Genomic DNA, 22,406 nt, shown 5'->3' on the forward strand with positions numbered 1-22,406 from the left:
ATGCAAATTCCATTAGGCTTGGAATTCAAAGACCCCCTCTTTATGTCAACTGAACTGCTCATTTAATTTCTTTTATTCTCAATTTCTTCAGTGTAAAATTAGGATAAGATAATTTTTGGTCCCAACCTACTTCAGTGAACATTGTAAGGATCAAATGAAATAACAGGTATTATAGTGCTCTAGAAGCTATAAATTGCGCTACTGATATTACTTGGTTCTGTTAGAACTTGGGAGTGGCAGAAAACGAAGGTATCCTCCCTGGTATTTATTTTTTAGCAATAACAACAAAATAGGAATTAGGCCAGTATTCATATGATACAATTAACCATTAAAAATGAGATTCTTTTTAAGAGTATATTCTATTAAGTTGTGTGGGCTCTTTAATATTTATTATATTAGAGGATACTCTCAACTTATGTGCAGTTGAATTTGTAGCTAATGTCCAGTAGAAATTTGGGGATCTCCATTATATTTTTCCTTTCATATGGAATTGCATAGGTACATTAACTTGACTTTTCTGAAATTCATACAAAACTGTAAAAAGGAATGTAGGCCCTATATCTGTCTTCCTTTGGAGGTTTTTCTGTAGCTAGTTCTGTGTGTTTGAGAATGAGTCTTGAGAAAGGGATTGCTGTACTTCACTGTTTCTCATGGCACAGAGCTTTAATATTTTAAGTCATACCACAATGGGAATTGTTTGTATATATGTAGATGTAATTTTTTAAAACTTGTGTTAAAGAATAATTTTCCCCATTCTTCACACACACACACACACAGATAGCATGTTTATAGAACCTGGATTTACAAGGGAACTCATGATTGTTTTGAACTTTTATGCTTTTTGATGACTGATGACAGTAAGAAAAATGTTTACTTAATTCAGCAATGTTTCCTAGCAAGTGGATTATTTTATACTTTATTCTTACATAACTTTAATCTATTTTATTTGAAAAAGCTCGTGTTGGCATCTCTTCACAGTTTTTTCCCCCCCTTGGTTCTAGTTATGTGAGTTTTGAGAAAAGCAAAGGAAGATTAAACATCCTTTACCTTCCAACTGACTGTAGTCAGTCTCCCAAGTTTTTCTTTTTTTCTAATTTAATTTGAATTTTATATTTCTTTAATAAATTTATATAGGATTACGGTTTTCTCTCAGGTTCCAAATCTTCTAGGAAGATTGTTAAACTCCTGTTACCTAGGACACCTGCATCCCATATTGGAGTGCCTGGGCTCAACTCATAGCCCAGGCTTCTGATTCCAGCTTCCTACCAGTACAGACCCTGAGAGGCAGCAGGTTATGGATCAAATAATTGGTACCTGCCACTCACATGGGAGATCTGGATTGAGTTCCTAGCTCCTGGGTGCCTGAGGGTTTAGGGGAGTAGACCAATAAGTAAATGGAATATCTATCTATCTGTCTCTCTTGCTCTCTCCCTCCCCCGCCCCGCAAATTAAAATTTTGTTGCCATAAGAGGAAAGAATGTTTTCACTTATATTTTACTTAGAACCTAAACCAGTACATTATTTCCTGTAAGATAGAGTAATTCAGCCTATTTGAATGCACTGAAAGGTCATTTCCTTAAGGTATGTTTCATATAATCACCTGTCTCAGGAAATCTATTATGTCTTTTCTTGGATATTTTCATTGGTATGATAACATTGCTCATAATTGACTCTCATTTTATTGGCCACTGTGACCAGTTTTCCACGATAGGAAAACAAAATTTTGACCTTGTAATTATTCAAATTTTGAAGACCCACTGTTCCATTATTTTGCCAATCACCATTTACTAAAGTTAGTATTTTTAGGTTTTTTTTTTTTTTCTATGCTTGTAATTTTGCATTTTCTGTTATGTAGCCTGTAAGGTTTTGGTTCTGTGTCAACTTGTTTGTATATACTAACTTGCAAATAATTTCTTTATGTTGAGCATATTGACTTTTTAAAAATTTTGGAGCTTAATAATTTCTTTTCTAAATTGGCAGAGTTTTGTGATGATTAATAAAATGCATTAGGTTATTTTAAAAATACAGGATTTTGAGTTAGGAATCCCGATTTCTAGTCTTGCCTCTCTTCAGTGAGCTATGTAACTTTGGCAAGGCATTTTTTTCTCCTGGGGCCTCTGCTTACTCATCTGTAGAAAGAGGGATAGAGTGGATTAGATTAGGTGCTGTGTCAAGTTCCACCCACCTCTAATTTTATTTTTTCTTGGTCATCTTACAATCATTACTTTGGACTTATTCTTGTTATACTTCTCATCAACTGTATTTTTCAGTGAACTTATACTATTAATGCAGTTTATACACATATTGGTAAGATTCAAATACGTTATTAACTTTTTCTTTTTCAAGACATGATTGTTTATTTATTTGAAAGGCAGAGAGGGAGAAATTTCTCATTCATTCATCCTTTCCCCAAAGGCCTACAATAGTTAGGGCTGGGCAAGGTCAAAACCAAGAGCCAGTGTTTCAATCTGGTCCCCCACAAGGTGACAGGGACCCAACTACTGGAGCTCTCACCTGCTGCCTCCTAGGGTGTATATTAAAAGGACGCTGGAATTAGGAGAAGAGCCAGGACTTTAACCCAGACACTTTAATGAATGTAGGTGTCTCAAGCAATATCTTAACCGCTGTGCCAAGCTCCTGTCCCTTAACTTTATTTTCTAGTCTTGAGTTTAAGTAAATGTAAAGGAGGAAAGTTATGTTACAGATAATAAAAATGATGGAAAAGTTACAAATAATGGACATAAGCTTTTTTAAATTTTTAAAATTTTTTTTATTTTTTTGACAGGCAGAGTGGATTTTGAGAGAGAGAGACAGAGAGAAAGGTCTTCCCTTGCCGTTGGTTCACCCTCCAATGGCTGCCGCAGCCAGTGCACTGCAGCCAGTGCACCGCGCTGATCCAAAGGCAGGAGCCAGGTGCTTCTCCTGGTCTCCCATGCGGGTGCAGGGCCCAAGGACTTGGGCCATCCTCCACTGCCTTCCCGGGCCACAGCAGAGAGCTGGCCTGGAAGAGGGGCAACCGGAACAGAATCCTGTGCCCCGAGCGGGACTAGAACCCCGTGTGCCGGCACCGCAGGTGGAGGATTAGCCTATTGAGCCACGGCACCGGCCGACACAACCTTTTTTTAAGTGGGAAAAATATTTTTAAACACCAACATAAGTACCTTAAGTTGATTTACAGAAAAGAATGAGACAAAGTTTTGTGATCTTTGACCTCTAGTTAGCTAGTAAGCCTCAATGTTATACAAAATATATTCAAGATAAAAATCAGTGAACAAAGCGATTTTAACACTGGCTTGTGACCAACTTTAAAGCTGTCAGGTTTTACCAACATTAAAATAATTGTAAAATATAAAGGAAACTTCAGAAGAGTTGCTTGAATTTTTTGTTTAACAATTCTGAAATTGCATTCTTAGATTCATTGAATTATCACAGCACCTGATTTCCATAGGCAAGTGAATGCCCTGGTTTAAAATATTGTTAGAGATAAACGTGGTTTTGAATTTTTTTCTTTCCATAATGTTTCCATGAAAGCGTCTTAATTATCATCTAACAAAATGTAGAGATTCTGTTAGTTCCAGCTTTCAACAGAGTTCTCTCAAAGATTAACAGTGTTCTTTGAGAATCAAGCCAAAGAGATCCTTGCTATTTGTAAAGATCATTGTCTTGGCTCTGTCTGCATTAGCTCCTAACAATCTCTTGGACATTTAAGTATTGGGCCCAGCCTGGTGGTTAGTGGAAAATTAAGTGGAAAGATGTATTCGTTTCTCGTGAGATTTCTTTACCTACACTGATTTCATGTGTTTTTTTTTTTGTTTTGTTTTTTGTTTTTTTGTCATTTCACTGGATCATGTAACTGTCGGCTTCTAGAAATCAAATTAGATGCTGAACTTTCCTCTTAGAGAAGCCTACACTATGAAAATGTTAATTTGATTGCCTATAAACGGAATAACAACAACACATTTATTTTCACTTTTCTGTCTGCAAGTTTTGGTTGTCAAACTTGTTAAATGTGAATCAGCTCTAACTTCATTGAATGTTTTCTTGATTTTGTTAATAGTATATTGTATAAAATAAGCCAAATAATCCTAAAGTTAATTTATATTTATCCACCACCATTTTCCTTTTTCTTCTAACTACTCCCACCCTCAGCTTTGAAAAGGATATCTGCAGATATCTTCTCTTAACCTTGCCCCAGATAAGTTTTCCCTGAAGTAATCTTATCAACAAAAATATTTCTGTAATTCTATATTTCTGAAACAAAATCAATGTACTAGTTCTTTGTATTTCACTTAAGTGAAAATGTACTTGAAAGTGATGTGTGTCCTTTATATATGAGCTTGAAAATCATAAAAAGGACTCTGCAGATCTGGAAGTGCTCACATCATAGATGCCATTTCGGCCTTAGGTGTGAGCTATCAGACTAAATCTGAATTACTTATCTTTCTATAATACCCAGCTTCTTTAGAATTATCTCACTTCATATATCTTTAATGCTAACTTCAAACAGTTTTTCTGCTTTTATTTTCAAATGCCAGATTCTTGTTTTGAGTTTTCTCATTGAAGTTTAAAATTATTTTACATATGGATGTGTGACTGTGGTTCAGACATTTGCTTTGGCATGATAAAGATATTACTGCCATCATCCCTTTCTCCCAGCTCCTGATGGGAGGTCTCATTTGACAACTCAAAAACTATTAAATTGTCTTGTCTTGTTATTTGAGAAAACTATGAAAGGAGTTTCTTCAAAATTAAAAGTTTTAGATTCACATTTCCCTGATGGCTAGTGATCCTGAGCATTTTTTGAAGTGTCTGTTGGCCATTTGAATTTCCTCTCTTGAAAAATGTCTGTTCAATTCTTTTGCCCATTTCTTTAACTGGATTGTTTGTTTTGTTGTTGTTGAATTTTTTTTAGCTCTTTTTAGATTCTGGATGTTCACCCTTTATCAGTTGCATAGTTTGCAAATATTTTCCCCCTTTCTGTCAATTGCCTCTTCACTTTCTGAGTGTTTCTTTTGCAGTGCAGAAGCCTCTCAGCTTGATGTAATCCCATTTATCAATTTTGGCTTTCATTTCCTGTGCCTCTAGGGTATTTTCCAAGAACTCTTTGCCTATGCCAATGTCTTGCAGAGTTTCTCCATTGTTCTCTAATAATTTGATGGTATTGGGTCATAGATTTAGGTCTTTGATCCATTTTGAGTAGTTTTTTGTTTAAGGTGTAAGGTAGAGGTCTAGTTTCATAGTTCTGCATCCACAGATCTAGTTTCCCCAGCATCATCTGTTAAAGACTGTCCTTGCTCCAGGGATTGATTTTAGCTTCCTTGTCAAAGATAAGTTGATTTTAGGTACATGAATTGATTTCTGGAGTTTCTATCTTGTTCCATTGGTCTACAGGTCTGTTTTTGTGCCAGTACCAGGCTCTTTTGATTATAACTGCCCTGTAGTTTGTATTAAAATCAAGTATTGTAATGCCTCCAGCTTTGTTTTTGTTGTATAAGATTGCTTTAGCTATTCAGGGTCTCCTGTGTTTCCATATGAATTTTAGCATCTTTTTTTTATAGATCTGCAAAGAATGTAATTGGTATTTTGACTGGGATCACACTGAATCTATAAATTGCTTTTGGTGGTATGTACATTGCGATGATGTTGATTCTGCCAATCCATGAACATGGAAGATTTTTCCATTTTTTAATGTCTCTATTTCTTTCTTTAGTGTTTTATAATTTTCATTGTAGAGATCTTTGACTTCCTTGGTTAAATTTATTCCAATAATTTCTGTATTTTAATATGGTAGTGAATTTGGGGTATTATATAAATGTGTCTATAATTAATTATAATTTCCTGTAATATGCAGTGCTCAAAGCTCATATTTATTTAATCTGAGCTGTTTTTGAGTCTTGTCTTATTTTCAGAACTACATTAATTTCTCATCTGAGAAATGAGAAATTTTCTTATCAAACTATCTGAAGGTTTATGAAGGATACTCTGCAGGTAACCATAGATCTTTTCACAAAAAGCTTTTGTTTTGTCATTAAATGTCCTAGTTTTAAAAGACATTTTATCAAAATGACTTTAATAATCAAAGCAAATACCTTTTGGGAATACATAAATTATGTAAGCCTTTTATTGTCTGTATAGTTTTTAAGATTCTATAACTTGCAGTTCTGTCATATTAAAGGATTAGTCTGTAAATATTATTTAGAGGCAAAATAATTTTTTTTCCCTTCATACCTAATAAAGACTCCAGTTTTGCTAGCTATAGAATCTTAGGGTGAGATTTTGGCCTACTGATTAAGACACTACTTGGGACACTTATATCTCTTACCGGTTTTTGGATTCTAGTCCCAGCCCCACTTGAGATCCCAGCTTCCTAATGCAGACCCTGAGAGGTAGCAGGTGATAGCTGAAGTAGTTGGGTCCCTGCCACCAATATGGGAGACTCACAGCCCCAGCTTTGACCAGGCCCAATCCCAGCTTTTGTGGGCATTTGGGGAGTGAGTGGATAAGAGCTCTCTTATATGCCTTCTTTTCTCTCTCTCTCTCGTTCTCTCTCTCTCTCTCTCTTGCTCTCTCACTCTCTTGTTCTCTCAAATAAACTAAATAAATTTATGAATGCTATAAATACTTCTGTGTTACATAGTCAAGTTTGCCATAAAATGCCATTTAAAGGTTTCTTTATATCTGTTTGAAATTATAAGAATAAGAATATGTAAATATAAAAATATGAGGTGCTTATGCAAGGATTTCTCAATTTTATGATCTAGAAAGTTGTGAATTATGTTGTTCCAAATTCAGACACCTCCTTATATAAATTATATTACTATGAATAATTAAGAAACATGTTAGCCAGCAAAAGCTAATCTAACACACTCTAGAATCACTCTAGGTGTCTTGATGTTGTGTACATTTTTATAGTTGACAAAGCTTTGATCTATCAATAAGTGGTTGATATACTTCTTCCTAGGGGATGCTCATGAAACTCTGAGCCCTGCTTACGTCCATACTCTTCCCATCTGACCTATTCCTTAAATGCTACATTCTCCAAAATCTTATTAGCTGGCTTCTATTCCCCATCATCATTCTTTACAATACTTCCTAAATATGACTTATCTCAGTTGTTAAGAAAAAGGAAGTGTGCTTTAACCAGTTCATATTAAAGTGCTGGTGACCATATCACTTTTCTCTCTCTTAAAGAGAAATCTGTGTTAAAAACACATTGCTGTTGGCACAGATTATCTCAATGAGTAGAATATTATTTTAAAACAGAAGTAAAAATAATATTTAATGTTGGTGGAAATGTTTTGAGGAAACAGATATCATGAAGTGACCTGACTTGAAAATATGTCCCTTTGCTCTGAAACCTTGTGAAGTCTCAAAGTGCTGTATGTCCTCAGTGACCTTAAGGAAGGGAACTGATTACCTGTGTTCATGGGTCTTATGAAGTCAAGGCTGCAGATGTGGGTTTTTTTTTTTCTTTCAGTTCAAAAATGATATCCAGAGTGACCTAGTTCTCTATCACCTGTAATTTTTTAAATCTCAGTGTTTCTGTCTTATTGTGTTCCACCTTACAGCTGCATCTGTCTGTTCATTGATAATGAAATGAACTCTGTTCATACTTGTAAAAAAAAAGTCTCCCCATTTTACTGTTACCAATTTTTCAGGAGACTTAAAGTTATAAAATGCATTATTCCATTTGCTCTGTTCCAAAAAATTGCTGTTTTTAAATAGCTGGCACTTAGCATTTTAGTTTTTCTCAATTGAATTGCTGAGGTGATTCTAGATTGATTCTAAATTTTTAATCTTGCTTTATCACATAAATATCTAGTTATAAAGTTTACAGATTGTATTTTGTGGCATTAATTCTTCATGTTTCTGTTTTAAACATTCATTAAAATTGTTCATTCGTTTCCAAATGAGTGGGAAAGTTGCCATTGTTGAGCTATGTATAGGGCAAGTGCACTGTATTAGAGCATGTACTGTATTTTCACATTAGCTGGATGTGCTTTGCACTCTGCTCTTGTAGATTTATTTTGTTTACAGTAGACTGATGTCAGTTTTTGTAAATGTTTTTTCTTAGCACTTTAACTGTGAGTGTACAAACTGATTTTAAATGTAGTGGTTGTATATTTTGGTTATAAATTGGAAATTTTTAATAAAATTGAATAATTTATTCTCTTTTCTGTCATCACTATCTGAATGTAATTTTGTACCTCATGTTCCAGCTTCTTTATTTAAACAGTCTATTTAACATATTACACTGCTATCATAAAATTGTTTCATATATCATATTCCTACAACATTACTAAGTTTTCTTATTCGTAATAGCATGAGAATCACAATCCTCTGATACATAAAAATATAAAAACACACATCATCCTATATCTTACCCTTCTTTTGCCCTTGTTTTGTCACTGTAGATAAAACCATCTCTGTTCATGTTACGTCCTCAGTACATAGTAACACTAGTTGGCACATAAATAGAGCCTTAATAAATATCTGTTAAAAATGAATACATTAGAATATATCAGTTTTCCAATAAGAAACGTATCTCATATAAGCAAATATCAAGTGATTTTTTTTCATGCAAGGGTAGGCTAGCTAGTACTTAAAGTACCATTAGCAGTGTTAGTGTGTATCTTTCCTGAATCATACAGTCTTAACCTGGAAGGAACTTTCAAATTCAGGAAGTCCAGCTTCCCACCTGGTGCAGAAATCCTTCAGAACACCATCCGTTGCAAGCCTCTGCTTTAATGATTTCTGTAGCAGGAAGCTCACGGCTAAGACCTTCCATTCCATTCTGAGACTGCTCTCTAATTGTTATATAAAGCTTTCCTTATATCGAGTGGGAAATGTACCTTCACCTGTTGGTGCTGTTCTACAGCTAAGTAATTCTTTCTTAAGACTACTTTCTAGACATTTGAAAAAGGTACACTGTTTTCTCCAAATCTTTTCTGTGGTCAAAACGTGTCCTTATGTTCTTACTCCCCAAATCTCCTATGACATCCTATCATACCTTGATTATTCCTCTCCAAAACAGTCTGGTTAAGAATATCTCTTAAAATCATCTGAAGAACTGAACATGTATCTCCGGATGACATAGAAACAGTGGGGAGTCCACTGGACACTTCTATGTATACTGTACTTCTGTTAAGTCGACATTTACACAGAAGAACAGGAGCCCCTTTTTATAATCACATCCCTCCGATCATTGGAAGTCAGGTGGTCAAAATGCTGATGATATGAATGGACATGCTCAGCAATTACTCTCTAATGTTTATCAACCAAAGTCAAATAGTTCTCTGGGGCACTGCTTGATTATTGCCTACTACGTGTCAGGTGGTGAAACAAAGTCCTTAATCTGACAGTTTATCTAAGGTGAACCAAATGCTTTATTAAAAGGGGAAATGCTGAAAATTGATGGCGTTCACAAATGAGGGAAAGAATGAGACTTTTGGCCGGCGCCACGGCTCACTAGGCTAATCCTCCGCCTTGCGGCGCCGGCACACTGGGTTCTAGTCCCGGTCGGGGCTCCGGATTCTGTCCCGGTTGCTCCTCTTCCAGGCCAGCTCTCTGCTGTGGCCAGGGAGTGCAGTGGAGGATGGCCCAAGTGCTTGGGCCCTGCACCCGCATGGGAGACCAGGATAAGAACCTGGCTCCTGCCTTCGGATCAGCACAGTGCCCTGGCTGCAGCGCGCCGGCGGAGGCGGCCATTGGAGGGTGAACCAACGGCAAAAGGAAGACCTTTCTCTCTCTCTCTCTCTCTCTCTCTCTCTGGCCACTCTGCCTGTCAAAAAAAAAGAATGAGACGTTTTGGTTGTGTTATCCTTGATCATCAGCTAACTTGGTAGGCTAATGCTGATCATTAGCTGATTGAGAACTAATCATAATGTGTGTGCTGTGGTACATAGATACACATGCATGCCCCGCTCCTTCATCTGCAAGCAAAGGACTGGGCTATGCCAATGGCTTTTAGCTATGAAATTCTTTCTCAGTAGATAAACCGGAGAAAATCAGACTTCTGTTGAGAGGGAAAGCAAGGTGCCAGGAATCCCACTTCTTTGGCCTAGCAACCTTACCCTGCTCTCCTGCAGCAGCCCTTGAAGCATCTAGATAGAACTCTGACAGCTCAAAGAGCCCACTTCAAAAATTATGAACGTTTTCTGTATCTCAGCTGTGGTGTTGGTCACACAAATCTACATGTGATCAAATTGCATAGAACTGTGTGTATACATACACACACAAATGAGTGCATGTTAAGCTGATGGAATCTGAATAAAACAGATGATTTGTAGCTATGCCAATTTCCTGGTTTTAATGTTGTATTATAGTTAGCAAAAAATGTTATCATTAGGGGAAACTGGATATGAGCTATTTATTAAAACAATATGTACATCTACAATCATCTCAAAAAGTTTAACAGATTTTTAAGTTACCAAATTAAGATGATCGCCAGATCCTTTCTAGAATTCTGTGATTCATGATCAACTTATTTTTTGGCTACCTTTTCCCTTCTGTTAGTTTTTGAGAACCTATTACTGTTTGTGTTGAAGAGATTCTTGGTTAGAGTCTCCTACCTAGAAAGCCTTCAATTCATGTTTGACCTTTCTAATTTTCTCAGCTGAAAACAGTATCAGGCTAGGGTGGCAGTGGGGGTGCTTTCAAAACTGGAATTGGCTTTCAGATCTCAGTCCTACAACTGCAAGGAATTCTGCCAACAACCAGAATAAGCAAAAGAAGCAAGACCCCTGCCCTCCAAGTCTCCAGAAAGCAACTGCTGACTACCTGCTTTCTGGTCAGTGAGACCCACCTCAGACTTCTGAGCTATAGGACTATAAGATAATACTACTGTGTTGCTTAAACCAGTAGAAACCTAATGTACTAAGCCTCACACCTCTGATTCTGCAGCATATAGGCAATAAACAAATGAGTAATGGAAAGCTGGCCAAGGAGTCCATTAAGAATCAGAAGCATGTCAGAGTCCTGGCCAGTTGCCATGAAACACACTGCTGAGGTGGGTGGAGGCAGTGGGAGGTGTTGAGATTAGTAAGAGCAAGCAGTCCCTGCTACTTTCTTCTGATTTCATCTTTTTTTTCCCACCATTATCTTTTCAGTTCTCTTTTCCTGTCATTTGTTCCCAAATCTCCTTTTTTTTTTTTTGTCTTCCATCCTACTTTTCTCCTGCTTGAAATTCTACTCTTCATTTTTTGTTTAATCTAATCTAATCATACATTTTTACCAGCCCCACACTCTCCCAACCAGAAAAATTATTTTGTCAGGAGACAAAAATAAGGCCAGCATTAGGTGTAGTGGGTAAAGCCACCATATGCAACACCGGCATCCAATATGGGTGCTGGTTCAAGTTCACTGCTGCTCCACTTAAGATCCAGCTCCCTGTTAATGCACTGCAGAAAGCAGTGGACAGTGGAACTTGGGCCCCTGCACCCATATGGGAGACTTGGAAGAAATTCCTAGCTCCTGGCTTCAAACCAGCCATGGCCATTTGGAGAGTAAACCAGTGCTCTGTGTGTGTCTTTCTCTCTCGGTAAACTCTGCCTTTTAAATAAATAAATAAATCTTTAAATAAATAAATAACTAAAAGAAGAAGACAAAGAGCAGGTAAATTTGAGTTGTTCAAGTGTGCCAAGTATAAAAAAGGGAACATTGGCCGGCGCCGTGGCTTAACAGGCTAATCCTACTCCTTGCGGCACCGGCACACTGGGTTCTAGTCCCGGTTGGGGCGCCGGATTCTATCCTGGTTGCCCCTCTTCCAGGCCAGCTCTCTGCTATGGCCCGGGAAGGCAGTGGAGGATGGCCCAAGTGCTTGGGCCCTGCACCCACATGGGAGACCAGGAGAAGCACCTGGCTCCTGGCTTCGGATCAGCGAGATGCGCCGGCCACAGCAGCCGTTGGAGGGTGAACCAACGGCAAAAAGGAAGACCTTTCTCTCTGTCTCTCTCACTATCCACTCTGCCTGTCCAAAAAAAAAAAAAAAGGGGGAACATAGATTTATTCCCTGATCTCTGGGTACTTTTGAACAATGTACACATACACAAAGAGTTACATACAAATCTACTTATTTTAAAAACAAAAAACTATGACATTAAGTACTCAAGAATAATTTTTAAATAACAAAAGCTTTTTGCTGGGGCCAGTGCCGTGGCCCAGTAGGTTAATCCTCTGCCTGCCTGCGGTGCCAGCATCCCATAAGGGCGCCGGTTCAAGTCCCGGCTGCTGCACTTCTAATCCAGCTCTCTGCTATGGCCTGGGAAAGCAGTGGAGGATGGCCCAAATCCTTGGGCCCCTGCACCCGTATGGGAGACTGGGAAGGGGCACCTGCCTCCTGGCTTCAGATCGGCGCAGCTCCTGCCATTGCTGCCATTTGGGGAGTGAACCAATGGACAGAAGACCTTTCTCTGTTTCTCCCTCTCACTGTCTGTAACTCTACCTCTCAAATAAATGAACAAAATCTTTAAAAGAAAAAAAACGCTTTTTGCTAAGGTACTGACAAGTCACTGTCTTCATTCTGCTGCAGAATTATAATGAGCTCTTTTCATTGTCTCTTTGCAGACAGCTGAAGACTAAAGATCCTGCATTGCTAACGGAAAGTAATCAACAACCTCAAATAATACTAGATGTGCACATGTACAATAATAAGGACAACAGAAATATATAAACACTTCACATGAAGTGAGTCAACAAAACATGTTTTTATTTTGGAAATGTTTTAGACACTAGACTTTTTAGAAGTTTGCTAAAGATAGCCAGTAAATTCACATGCTATATCTGTATGCAAGCATCTGGTTTCCCACCTGTGGAGGTGGCCAAAGGGCAGAAGAAGGGAGGTTATTCTCTGGAAAGAAGTTGGGCCACAATTGAGTTTGCCCAAGGGAACCATATGTAGCAGTCCCTGTGGCAGAAATAATCTATGTGCTACTCAGCCATCATTTAGTGGATTCCAAGTGAATCCTTTCACTTTTCAGTGTGATGATAAGCATTTCAGAAAATCCCAGACTGTGTAGGCCATGTGACTGCCAGAAATTTGTTTATTTCTGGAGCCATTTCAATGGCACTAAAATTAATTAGCAAATGCAGAGATACTAAGGAGAAAACAAACTAAATCTTTGGATCTAATAATCCTTCCTTCCTTCTCCTTCCTGTTGATCATAGAAGCTCTTTTGCAGCAACATGATATATTTGATTCTAAGTCTGTTGTAAGCTGTCAGAGTTTTTTCCCAGAGTCAGGTATTATGTATTGTTTGTCTTGTCTTACACACGTCATTTTAGAAAATGATGTGTCAAGCCATTGTTACCAGTCAATAGCATTTATTCATTCATTCATTAGCTAAGTACCCATCTGTTTACTTACTCCTTACCCTAGACATTCAAACAAGAAAATGATATGGTTTCTCCTCTTGCAAAGTTCACAGTACAGTGAGGAGATAAACTGTGAAACATCTGAGTACTGCAGTACTGGTGAGTTCAGGGTATTATGGAAGCACAAATGAGTAAGAAGTTGCTTCTAACATGAGGACTGAGGATACAAGGAGTGTTATAGATTATTAGTAGTAATAATTACTAATTATATAATACTAATAATTACTAATTGGTCACATTAATTGCCAAGATTATGATAGGGAACAAAACAGACAATTGAAATGTACAGTCTCATAATCTGAAGTTTGAGTCTAAAGGGAGAACACAGATGGTAAGTAATAAATCAGCAGACCAATTTCAGGTTATGAAGTAACAGCAGCCTATAAGGAGATTCTTAAAGGTGTTGGAAAAGAACATGGATATTGGTTAAAGTGAAAAATAGTGCCATTGAAGCATTTTAACTAAGGGAGTAACATGGCATAAATAAATAAATGATATTTAAAAGAATGAGGAGGCAAAGACCTATATGAAGTGCTAATGGTTGAGTTCTCTGGGACTGTTAAAAGACACTGTCGAGTCCGTGGAGCTCGGTGAGTTTCACGATTTTATTTTCAGTTGCACTTAGACACCTTATAAGAGAGTGAAAGAACATATGAAGAGAAAAAATAAGGCAGCCAGAGCAGAGACAGGTAAGTCACAAAGAAGTAGCAACAACAGGGCCAGTGCTGTGGCTTAGTAGGCTAAGCTTCTGCCTGCTGCACCAGTGTCCCAGATGGGCGCCAGTTCTAATCCCAACTAGTCCAGCTCTCTGCTTATGGCCTGGGAAGGCAGTGGAGCATGGCCCAAGTGCTCAGGCCCTTGCATCCCCGTGGGAGACCTGGAGGAAGCTCCTGACTTCAGATTGGCTCAGCTCCAACCGATGCTGCCATTTGGGGAGTGAACCAGTGGATGGAGGACCTTCCTCTCACTCTTCCTCTCTTTGTGTTTTTTATCTCTCAAATAAATAAAATCTTAAAAACAAAAAAAGTAGCAACTACAGTGAAGGCTGATTTCTCTACAGCAATAGTGAAAGCCAAAAGACAAGAATATATCAAGGAAAACAACTATAAACCAAGAATTCTAAGCCAGCAAACTGTCTCTCAAGAATAAGGGCTAAGGGGCCGGTGCTGTGGTGTAGTGAGTAAAGTTGATTCTTGGGGTGCCTGCATTCCCATATAGGTGCTGGTTTGAGACCTGGATGCTTCCCTTCTGATCCAGCTCCCTGCTAATGTGCCTGGAAAAACTATGGAAGATGGCCCGAGTCCTTGGGTCCCTGTACCCGTGGGGGAGACCCAGAAGAAGCTCTTGGCTCCTGGCTTTGGATTGGCCCAGCTCCAGTCATTGTGGCTGTTTGGGGAGGGAACCAGGGGATGGAAGATCTATCCCTCTCTCGGTAGCTCTGCCTTTCAAATAAATAAAAAAAATTTTTTTTTGACAGGCAGAGTGGACAGTGAGAGAAAGAGAGAGAGACAAAGAGAAAGGTCTTCCTTTGCTGTTGGTTCACCCTCCAATGGCCGCCGCAGCCAGCGCGCTGCGGCCGGCACACTGCGCTGATCCGAAGCCAGGAGCCAGGTGCTTCTCCTGGTCTTCCATGCGGGTGCAGGGCCCAAGCACTTGGGCCATCTTCCACTGCACTCCTGGGCCACAGCAGAGAGCTGGCCTGGAAGAGGGGCAACCGGGATGGAATCCGGCGCCCCGACTAGGATGCAAGCGCTGCAGGCAGAGGATTAGCCTATTGAGCCGTGCTGCCAGCCTAAATAAAATCTTAACAACAACAACAAAAAAGAATGAGGGTGAAGGGGCCAGGCATTAAGGTGGCTGCTGCTTGCAATTCCTACATCCCATGTAGAGTGCCAGTTCAAGTCCTAGCTACTCTGCTTCCAATCCAGCTTCCTGCTAATGCATCCCTGGAGGCAGCAGATAATGGCTCAAGTACATGTGTCCCTGCCACCCACATGGTAGACCCAGATGGAATTCTAGACATCAGATTTTGACCTGTTCTAGGCCTGGCTATTTTTTGCAGGATTTGGGAGTGAACCAGTGGGTAGAAAACCTCTCTCTTCCAAGTAGTTGAAACTTTAAAGAGAGAGAGAAGAGGGAGGGAGGGAGGGAAGGAAGGAAGGAAGGAAGGAAGGAAGGAAGGAAGGAAGGAAGGAAAGGGAAAGAGAGAAAAAAGAATGACAGTTAAAATAAATGGGTAGCCAAAGTAACAGTTACCACCCAGTCCAAATCCCTCCATATTTTTATTTATTTATATATTATATTATTTATTTTTATTTATTTATTTGAAGGTCAGAGTTACACAGAGAGAGGAGAGGCAGAGAGAGAGAGAGAGAGAGAGAGAGAGAGCATCCTTCCTATGGTTCACTCCCCAGATGGCCGCAACAGCTGGAGCTGTGCCGATTCGAAGCCAGGAGCCAGGAGCTTCTTCCCAGTCTCCCAAGTGGGTGCAGGGGCCCAAGGACTTGAACCATCTTCTACTGCTTTCCTAGGCCATAGCAGAGAGCTGCACAGGAAGTGGAGCAGCAGGGTCATGAACCAGCGCCCATAAGGGATGCCGGCACTTCAGGCCAGGGTATTAACCCACTGCGCCACAGTGCCGGTCTCCAAATCCCTCCATATTTACCTCTTACTATTTAATAGGAAGAATTAAATTATACAAATTACACATTTCCGCATAACAAGAAGACAAACACTACAGATTTCAAATTACCTAAAGTAGACAAATAAACACTATTTCACAGTGGAGATTTCTCTAGTCATCCCGTTACCAAACTGCAGAGAACCAGAGGGTCTAGAAAAACTGCACTTAGAAAAGGGGATAGAGGCTGGTGCCGTGGCTTAACAGACTAATCCTCCGCCTTGCGGTGCCGGCACACCAGGTTCTAGTCCTGGTTGGGGCACCAGATTCTATCCCGGTTGCCCCTCTTCCAGGCCAGCAATCTGCTGTGGCCAGGGAGTGCAGTGGAGGATGGCCCAAGTCCTTGGGCCCTGCACCCTCATGGGAGACCAGGAGAAGCACCTGGCTCCTGGCTTCGGATCAGCGAGATGTGCCAGCCACAGTGGCCATTGGAGGGTGAACCAATGGCAAAAAGGAAGACCTTTCTCTTTGTCTCTCTCTCTCTCTCATGGTCCACTCTGCCTGTCAAAAAAAAAAAAAAAGAAAGAAAGAAAGAAAGAAAGAAAGAAAGAAAGAAAGAAAGAAAGAAAGAAAGAAAGAAAGAAAAGGGGATAGAGCTAGAAACAAAGTCCTCTCTTAACTGGTAAGTACTTGCAAACAGTCCTGTGAGAGTAGAGGTCAGAGTGGCTGAAAACAGCCATCTTCTGGGGGTGGAGAGAGGGAGAAGTGCCTTTTGGAACCTTCAAATGCCAAATAGGGTAAACTCAAAGAGACCCACACTAAGACAATTTTAATCAAACTGAAAAAACAAAAACCCTCGAGAGCAGCAAGGGAGAAGCAACTTGCCACATAGGAGGAATTCTCAATAAGAATATCAGCAGATATCTCATCACAAACTATGGAGACCAAAGGCAGTGGGCCAACATATTCAAAGTGTTGAAGGAAGAAAGCTGTCAACCAAAAACCCTATATTCAGCAAAACTGTCCTTCAAAAGTGTGGAAAGGGGGCCGGCGCTGTGGCATAGTGTCCTAAGCCACCGCCTGCGGCACCAGTATCACATGTGGGTGACTGTTCTAGTCCTGGTGGCTCCTCTTCCAACCCAGATCCCTGCTAATGCATCTGGGAAAACAGTGAAAGATGGCCCAAGTGCTTGGGTTCCTGCACCCACGTGGGAGACCTGGGAGAATCTCCTAGTTCCTGGCTGCAGATCAGCTCAGCTCCCATCATTGTGCCCATATGGGGAGTGAACCAGTGGATGGAAGACCTTTCTCTGTCTCTTCCTCTCTCTGTCTATAACTTACCTCTCAAATAAATAAATAAAATCTCTTTTAAAAAAAGTGTGGAAAGGAGGCTAGCATAGTGGCACAGTGGATTAAGCTGCCCCTTGGTTTGCCCACATACCTGGGATCCAGCCCTGCCTCCACTTCCCATCCAGCGTCCTAAGTACCCTGGCAGGCAACATGATGGTTCAAGTGTTTGGTTCCCTGCCATTCATGTGGGAGACCCCAGTAGAGTTCCTGGCTCTTGGCTTCAGCCTGGCCCAGCTCCAGTTTTTTGTTTTTTGGTTTTTTTTTTTTTGTTTTGTTTTGTTTTGGTCAGGCATTTGGGAAGTGAATAAACAGCAAAATAATGGGAAAAGAAATACATGATCATCTCAATTGATGCAGAAAAAGCATTTGACAAAACCCAACATACTTTTTTTAAAATTTTTTTATTTAATTTAATTTATTTATTTTCTTTTTTTTTTTTTTTTTGACAGGCAGAGTGGACAGTGAGAGAGAGAGACAGAGAGAAAGGTCTTCCTTTTGCCGTTGGTTCACCCTCCAATGGCCACCGCAGTTGGCGCGCTGCGGCCTGCGCACCGCGCTGATCCGATGGCAGGAGCCAGGTGCTTATCCTGGTCTCCCATGGGGTGCAGGGCCCAAGCACTTGGGCCATCCTCCACTGCACTCCCTGGCCACAGCAGAGAGCTGGCCTGGAAGAGGGGCAACCGGGACAGGATCGGTGCCCCGACCGGGACTAGAACCCGGTATTTATTTTCTTTTTTGACAGGCAGAGTGGACAGTGAGAGAGAAAGATAGAGAGAAAAAGGTCTTCCTTTTGCCACTGGTTCACCCTCCAATGGCCACATCGCGCTGATCCAAAGCCAGGAGCCAGGTGCTTCTCCTAGTCTCCCAGCAACATACTTTCATGACACAAATACTCAACAGGTGCAGAATAGAAACTACTGCAGCATGATGAAAAACTCACAGATAGCATCACCAGTGGTGAAAGACTGAGAGCATTCCCTCTAAGATCAGGAATAAGACACCAATGTCTGCTTTTGCTGCTCCTTTAATACAGTACCAGAAGTTCTAGCCAGAGCACTGAGGTCAGAAAAATAATTATATAGCATCTGGATTGGAAAGGAAAAAGTAAATTATCTCCATTTAAAGATGGCAAGAAATTGTAGAAAATTCTATGAAGATTCCACAATAATTATTATGTTAGAATAATAGAATAGAATAATTATTATGTTAGAATAATAAATGAACTTAGCAAAGTAGCAGAATACAAAATCAACACAAAAAAGTTCTATACAAATAGAATGGGTATTTGGCCTAGCTGTTAAGATGTTCAGCACTCTGGGCACTCTGGAGAAATGGAGGTGTGGGCACCTGCTGCTGGCCCAGCCTGTGTTGATCAACACAGCAGGGAGTTATTACTGCATCACTTGTAAAATCCATAATAAGAATATGGGGCTGGCGCTGTGGCTCAACAGGCTAATTCTCCGCCTTGCGGCGCCGGCACACCAGGTTCTAGTCCCAGTCGGGGCGCCGGATTCTATCCCGGTTGCCCCTCTTCCAGGCCAGCTCTCTGCTATGGCCCGGGAAGGCAGTGGAGGATGGCCCAAATGCTTGGGCCCTGCACCTGCATGGGAGACCAGGAGAAGCACCTGGCTCCTGGCTTCGGATCAGTGAGATGCACTGGCCGCAGCGGCCATTAGAGGGTGAACCAACGGCAAAAAGGAAGACCTTTCTCTCTCTCTCTCTCTCTCTCACTATCCACTCTGCCTGTCAAAAAAAAAAGAATGTGGAAAAAGTCTAGTCATTTAGCCAGATTCTGTTTCCAAATCTTCAAACTCAGCATGATCATACCCATCACACAAGGTTGTTTTGAGGCTAAATGAGATCAATGCCTCACACAAAGTTAGGTGTTCAGGAAATGTGGTTCCATCCCCTGCTCTCCATTCTGTGCCCCTTAAAAAGTTGAACTGGTTTCAGGGCCGGCGCTGTGGCACAGCAGGTTAAAGCCCTGGCCTGAAGCGCCCGCATCCCATACGGGCGCCGGTTCAAGATCCGGCTGCTCCACCTCCTATCTAGCTCTCTGCTATGGCCTGGGGTAGAAGTAGAAGATGACCTAAGTCCTTGGGCCCCTGCACCCATGTGGGAGATTGGGAAGAAGCTCCTGGCTCCTGGCTTCAGATCAGCTCAGCTCTGGCTGTTGTGGCCATTTGTGGAGTGAACCAGTGGAATGGAAGACCTCTCTCTCTGGCTTTACCTCTCTCTGCAACTCTTTCAAATAAATAAAATAAATCTTAAAAAAAAAAAGTTAAACCGGTTTCAAGTAAGTAGATAAATCTTTTTTTTCTTTTTTTCAAAGATTTATTTATTTATTTGAAAGTCAGAGTTTCACAGAGAGAGGAGAGGCATAGAGAAAGAGAGAGGTCTTCCATCCTATGGTTCATTCTCCAGATGGCCACATGGCAGGAACTGTGCCGATCCAAAGCCAGGAGCTTCTTCCAGGTCTCCCACATGGGTGCAGGGGCCCAAGGACTTGAGCCATCTTCTACTGCTTTCCCAGGCCATAGCAGAGAGCTGGATCGGAAGTGGAGCATCCGGGTCTCAAACCAGCGCCCATATGGGATGCCGGTGCTTCGGGCCAGGGTGTTAACCCACTGCACCACAGCACTGACCCCTAAATAGATAAATCTTTAAGCAGTTTGGACTGAGGAGCCAGCATATTTGTTAAGATGTTGCTTAGGACACCAGCATCTCCTGCGGCTCTTCCAGAGTAACAGGAGATGGTGCAGAGTGTGTGGACACCAGAGGAGGAGACGAGTGCTGGAGGAAGCTTATGACAGTTCTCTCGGTCTGGTCAATTTTCAGAGTGAAGTAGGAAACAAGGTCATTAAGCACAGGGATGGGAAGATGTTGGAAGCCTAAGGAGCCAGGGGGAAATATGAAGCAATCCCTGGAAGAATGGGAGCAGGAAGGAACCAGAGCAAACACAGGATGCTTGCCAGACAGCGCTGATGCCTCACCTGAGATTCGTGATCTTGAATCGAAGAGGATCAAGCAGTTGTGGAGTTTTTTTTTTTTTAATTAATTTAGCTATTTGAAAGTCAGAGTTACACAGAAAGAGAAGGAGAGGCAGAGAGACAGAGAGAGAGGAGAGAGAGAGAGGTCTTCCATCTGCTGGCTCACTCTCCAATTTGCTGCAACGGCCAGAGCTGTTGATCCAAAGCCAGAAGCCAGGAGCTTCCTCCAGGCCCCCACATGAGTGCAGGGGCCCAAGGACTTGGGCCATCTTCCACTGCCTTTCCAGGCCAGAGCAGAGAGCTGGATTGGAAGTGGAACAACTATGTCTCGAACTGGCACCCATTTGGGATGCCGGCACTGTAGGTGATGGCTTTACCCACTATACTACAGCACCGGCCTGATATCTTAGATTCTGTTGTAGGCTAGTGGTCGTGAGGCTGTGCCTGATCCTCTTGTCTCCCGAGGCTGGTAGCTTCCAGTGACTTATAATTCCAGGAAAGGTTAATGAGAGAGTTTTTGTTTGTTTGTTTGTTTGTTTGTTTTAAGCATGTGGTGTCGCAAGCGCCTACTGTCACATTGCTCGACAGTAGCAGGTGCACCGTACGACTTGTCAGTCACAGGGAAGAAAGGAACACACGGACACAAGATTGCCTTTCCTATAAAAGATTTTTATTGCTTACACACCAGGGGTTTATTACATTACTCCACTGCTTAGTTATTAGGATCAATATACTCATCTATATCAACATACTTATCAATCTATATTATTTAATACACTTATCAATAAACTTAACGCTACAACTTAATGTGACTTAAACACTTAACTTAGCTACTTAGCTTAATGTAACTACTTAGCTTAACTACTTGGCCTAATCACCTAACTTGACATAACTACTTAACACACTTATCAATATCACTAATATCACTATCAGTAATGTCAATAACACCACTTATCATAATTTATAGCTAACTTAACACACTTACTGAATTACTTAGCTTAACATAACTACTTATCTCAATATATACCTAATCCTAATAATATCACTTATCGGCCAGAAAAATCAATATTCTTATACCATAAGTCACAACAAACACTATTAAAATAATCTTAAGTACTATCATAATGAACAATACAAGCTCAGCAAAAGATTCAATACATAACATTGGTTAGCTATGCATCTAGGCTCGTATCACTGTCACAAATGTGTTTCCCCAGTGGAGAGTGTATAGTGTCCAGGGTTCAACGTCCCAGCAGGGACAGAACTCGGACCAGTCACTTCCAGGCAGCCGGAAGTCATGGGAAGGCTATCACTCTGGGCAGTAGGCTCAAAGTTCCCAGGCGGGCAACAAGGCGAGAAGTTGGAGAGGTCCCCTGCTGAGAGGCCTGGTCCGGCTCTGTGGTCAACTCTGGCAGCAGGCTGATAAGGACTCCAGGCCAGGCGGTGAGGCAGCAGCTCCACTGGTCAGGCATGGCAGCAGGGCAGCAACACAACAGCTCCGCTGGCCACTTGATCCCGTCGTCACCTTGTGCCGCTTAGCAAAAGCTAGCGGGCTGGCTCTTCGACTCCACGTGCGAGGAGATCCAGAGGTTCGCTCGCACTGGGCCCACGCACACACACACACACACTCAGACAGTGGGGTTACAGCTCAGGGACAGCTCTGCAGGTCAGCTTGTGCTGCTACCTGCTCCATGCAGAGAAGCGGGCTGCCTCTTCAGCTCCAGATGCGTGGAGATCCAGAGGTTCACACACACCGGGCACTTGGTTCAGCCGCAAAGCCGAAAGTGTTACAGCAACTTTTCTCAGACAGGAACTAGGCAGGAACAGGGCAGCTCGTGCGGCTAAAGCTGCTCAGGAGACTGCGGCTGGAACGGCTCAGGAACGGGTGCAGCTCAGAAAGCTGTGGCTGGGACAGGTCAGGAACGGGTCAGGATCTCGTCAGTGACAGCTCAGTGACAGCTCAGTGACAGCTCGGCTCAGCTCCGCTCTTCTTTCTTCCACTCCCAGTGGTTTACACGCACCAGGCCATGGTCCTTGAAAGGATGGAGAGCAGTGCACGGGCTCCCTTTGTATCC

Source organism: Lepus europaeus, chromosome 16 (assembly GCF_033115175.1).
Source record: "Lepus europaeus isolate LE1 chromosome 16, mLepTim1.pri, whole genome shotgun sequence".
Lineage (NCBI taxonomy): Eukaryota > Metazoa > Chordata > Mammalia > Lagomorpha > Leporidae > Lepus > Lepus europaeus.